Here is a 5,022-nt window from a genome sequence, read left to right as displayed (position 1 = left end):
GGGATCAAATAATACAGATGCATCTTTATGGCAGACTAAAACAATACCTGAAATCACGGCGTCTGAAGCAGCAACATCTGGTCTGCCTGGAAGAGCATAGAAACGGGCCTGACCGCCCCCAGATCGACCTCCCCCTCTAGGGCGACCCCTACCTGACTAAGTTCTACCCCTAGCTGGTTGGGCGGGTAACGAAGTAGCTGGAGCAGAAGTCGAGGGCTGACCCCTCTGCTGAGACCGACCATCCTGAAGTCGAGGGCACTGCCTCCTCATATGCCCAAACTCTCCGCACTCATAGCAACTCCCCGGTGCCGGAGATTGGGACTGAAGGGAACCTTTCGCACTGGAGTGACTAGCAGATGGACTCGGTATAGAAGAGCCCTGAACAGATGGAGCGCGGGATGAGCTCTGAGCTAGAAGGGCACTAAGTGATGAATGGCCCTGGTGTGAACTGTGGGAACCCTGACCCGATGACGCCCCTCGATAACCTGGGTGATCTAACTGACCATGTCGGAACTGTCGGCCTCTGCCGTGTTGAAACTGGCCCCTCGAAGGAGCACCACTGTAGCTACTAGATCCTCGAGGCCTCTTGGCCTCCCTCTCCTCTCGCTCCTGGCGACGGACAGACTCAATCTCCCGGGCAATATCCACAACCTCCTCGAATGTAGCACCAGTCACCCTCTCCCTGGTCATGAGAATACGAAGCTGATAAGTAAGACCATCGACAAACCTCCTGATCCTCTCTCGATCTGTGGGGACCATCCAAACCGCATGACGGTCTAACTTAGAGAATCGCATCTCATACTGCGTCACAGTCATCTCCCCCTGACGCAACTGCTCAAACTGCCTATGCAGCTCCTCTCAGCGCGACTGTGGTACATACTTCTCCAGAAAGAGAACAGAGAACTGCTGCCATGTAAGGGGCGCTGCACCAACAGGCCTACGCCTCTCATGCGCCTCCCACCAAGTGAAGGCAGCCCCAGAAAAGTGAAAGGTCGTAAATGCCACACCACTGGTCTCTAAATCCCTGCTGTACGAAGCATCCTCTGGCACTTACTGCACCGCCGAAGGTCGGAGGCTGGAGTCTACCAAACCTCTCAAGTCGACGCTGCTCGTCGTCCGGCATAACTGGTACTACAAACTCCTGAGCTGGTGCAACCGGTTGGGCTGGAGGTGCCCCTGGTGTCTGGAGTCCCTGCACAACCTGCTCAGGTGTGCGAGCAACGGGGGTCTGGATGCCTCCCCCGGTCTGAGAAGTAGCTGCGGCCGTAGTAGCTGAGACCGCCTGAGCCAAACCGGTACACACTGATAAGATCTGAGCTAAAGCCTCCTGAAGGCCTGGAATCACAATAGGCACAGCTGGTGCCTGGGTTGGTGCTGCTGTAGTGTCCACAACTGGGACCTGGTCCGGGACTGCGGCAGCTGGTGGATCTGCAGGTGCTGCTCTAGCCGCTCTGCCCCCGCCACGGCCTTGACCGTGACCTCGGCCTCTGGTGGCCCCGGTGGGTGGTACTGGTGGTCGTCCACCCTGTCCGGTAGCGCGCGTCCTCACCATATGGGAGAGAATAGAATGACAGAAGTTTAGTACTCGAATTAACAAATTCGCACGACAAGAATTTCAAGAATAAGAATTTTCCTCAAGGTTCTGCAGCCACTCGAGGATAAATACAAGCGTCTCAGTACCGATCCGCGAGACTCTACTAAACCGGCTCATGACTCGCGAGACCTATGTAACCTAGGCTCTGATACCAACTTGTCACGACCCCAAATACCGATCGTGATGGCGCCTATCACATTACTAGGCAAGCCGACTAAAGAATTAACCACAACCCTTTTCCTTAAAAATTTAGCCATTTTTATGCAGGTTTAAATACCCTACTTATCACAATAAGCGTTTAAAAACAATAGATAAATATGCGGAAGTCAATAAAACATGAACTACACAGCCCCACAAATCTGGTGTCACGAGTCTAGAGCCTCTAATACAAGTCTGAACATCTACTACATCAATAGTCTAGGAAATGCGGAAAAGATAACAAGATAGAAGGGAGAAACAGGGCTACGGACGCCATGCAGCAACCTGGAAATTCTCCGTCAACAAACTGGATCAGCTAAACAGCCCTTACTCAGCCGCTCGGGCACCTGGATCTGCACACAAGGTGCAGGGAGTAACGTGAGTACGCCAACTCAGTAAGTAACTAAAGTAAATAAGTACTGACACCAGTGACGAGCAGTTCAAAAGCATATAACTGAAAATCACAGGATAACATATCAACTTTACAGTTTAAAACCAATTTTGTCAAAGAATCAGCTCTTCCAGTTTAAAACATTTGAAATCGGATACTTAACAATATGGTCAACAGAGGCTTATTTGAAAACAGAGGGAAATCAGTGAAAACATCATAAATGGGCCCCTCGGGCAAGGAATCACTCGAAATATGGCCTCTCGGGCAGCCTCTCAGTCACTCGTGACTCAACCCTCATCATTCAGTCTCACAATATCTCATAATAATTGAAATCATAATAACCGCTGCGGCGTGCAGCCCGATCCATATATTTATAGTCGACTACACTCACTGGGGGTGTACAGACTCCGGAGGAGCTCCTACATCCCAAGCGTCATATCGCTGCGGCGCGCAGCCCGATCCAATACATATATATATCACTGCGGCGTGCAGTCCGATCCATATAAGTATCACTGCGGCATGCGGCTCGATCCATAACTCACATATATATAAATATGCTCACACTTAGGTCCTCGACCTCTATCAGTCATTAACCTCACAACCCCTCGGGTACAATAGTGGAAATTAGGGAACTCGGTCCAAATAGTTCTCTCTTTTAAAAATGACAAGAATAAACCAGTTTTAGACATTTAACAAGTAAAACATGACTGAGGATATGCTTTTACCAAGTAAAGTGAGGAAAACAGTCAAAATGCCCCTAAGGGTTTCTACAGATCGGCACAAGGCCCCAAACATGGCATACAGCCCATAATACGGTATAATATCCAAAAATAAGGAGTAATATAATATTTCCAAAACCAAATACGTGGCTTAATAGTCGCTAGGGGACGGACCAAGTCACAATCCCTACTGGTGCACGCCCACACGCTCGTCACCCTAGCATGTGCGNATGTAGGCCCTATGCCTAAAAATCCCAACTAGGGATTGGAGCCCTATGCTGGCGAAAGGTGACTAGGGAATGGAGGTCGTATGTCTACAAATCTCAACTAGGGATTGGAGCCCTATGCTGGAGAAAGGCGACTAGGGAATGGAGGCCCTATGTCAAAAAATCTCAACTAGGGATGTGAGCCCTATGCCGGCAAAAGGCGACTAGGGAATGGAGGCCCTATGTCTATAAATCTCAACTAGGGATTGGAGCCCTATGCTGGCAAAAGGCGACTAGGGAATGGAGGCCCTATGTCTATAAATCTCAACTAGGGATTGGAGCCCTATGCTGGCAAAAGGCGACTAGGGAATGGAGGCCCTATGTCTAAAAAGCTCAACTACGGATTGGAGCCCTATGCTGGCAAAACACCACTAGCGAATGGAGTCCCTATGTCTAAAAATCTCAACAAGGGATTGGAGCCCTATGCTGGAGAAAGGCGACTAGGGAATGGAGGCCCTATGTCTAAAAATCTCAACTAGGGATTGGAGCCCTATGCTGGCAAAAGGCCACTAGCGAATGGAGTCCCTATGTATATAAATCTCAACTAGGGATTGGAGCCCTATGCTGGCAAAAGGCGACTAGGGAATGGAGGCCCTATGTCTTAAAATCTCAACTAGGGATTGGAGCCCTATGCTGGCGAAAGGCGACTAGGGAATGGTGGCCCTATGTCTCAAAATCTCTACTACGGATTGGATCCCTATGCTGGCGAAAGGCGACTAGGAAATGGAGGCCCTATGTCTAATTATCTCAACTAGGGATTGGAGCCCTATGCTGGCGAAAGGCGACTAGGGAATGGAGGCCCTATGTCTAAAAATCTCAACTAGGGATTGGAGCCCTATGCTGGCGAAAGGCGACTAGGGAATGGAGGCCCTATGTCTAAAAATCTCAACTAGGGATTGGAGGCCCTATGCTGGCGAAAGGCGACTAGGGAATGGAGGCCCTATGTCTCAAAATCTCAACTAGGGATTGGAGCCCTATGCTGGCGAAAGGCGACTAGGGAATGGAGGCCCTATGTCTAAAAAATCTCAACTAGGGATTGGAGCCCTATGCTGGCGAAAGGCGACTAGGGAATGGCGGTCCTATGTCTCAAAATCTCAACTAGGGATTGGAGCCCTATGCTGGCGAAAGGCGACTAGGGAATGGAGGCCCTATGTCTAAAAATCTCAACTAGGAATTGGAGCCCTATGCTGGCGAAAGGCAACTAGGGAATGGAGGCCCTATGTCGAAAAGTCTGAACTAGGGATTGGAGCGCTGTGCTGGCAAAGGGCGACTAGGGAAAGCTGGCCCTATGTCTAAAAAATCTCAACTAGGGATTGGAGCCCTATGCTGGCTCTGGATCTGCACACAAGGTGCAGGGAGTAACGTGAGTACGCCAACTCAGTAAGTAACTAAAGTAAATAAGTACTGACACCAGTGACGAGCAGTTCAAAAGCATATAACTGAAAATCACAGGATAACATATCAACTTTACAGTTTAAAACCAATTTTGTCAAAGAATCAGCTCTTCCAGTTTAAAACATTTGAAATCGGATACTTAACAATATGGTCAACAGAGGCTTATTTGAAAACAGAGGGAAATCAGTGAAAACATCATAAATGGGCCCCTCGGGCAAGGAATCACTCGAAATATGGCCTCTCGGGCAGCCTCTCAGGTCACTCGTGACTCAACCCTCGTCACTCAGTCTCACAATATCTCATAATAATAGAAATCATAATAACCGCTGCGGCGTGCAGCCCGACTCATATACATATAGTCGACTACGCTCACTGGGGGTGTACAGACTCCGGAGGGGCTCCTACAGCCCAAGCGTCATATCGCTGCGGCGCGCAGCCCGATCCAATACATATATATAT

This window comes from Nicotiana attenuata, chromosome 11 (genome assembly GCF_001879085.1).
Source record: "Nicotiana attenuata strain UT chromosome 11, NIATTr2, whole genome shotgun sequence".
NCBI lineage: Eukaryota > Viridiplantae > Streptophyta > Magnoliopsida > Solanales > Solanaceae > Nicotiana > Nicotiana attenuata.
Note: the sequence above shows the minus strand (reverse complement) of the source record.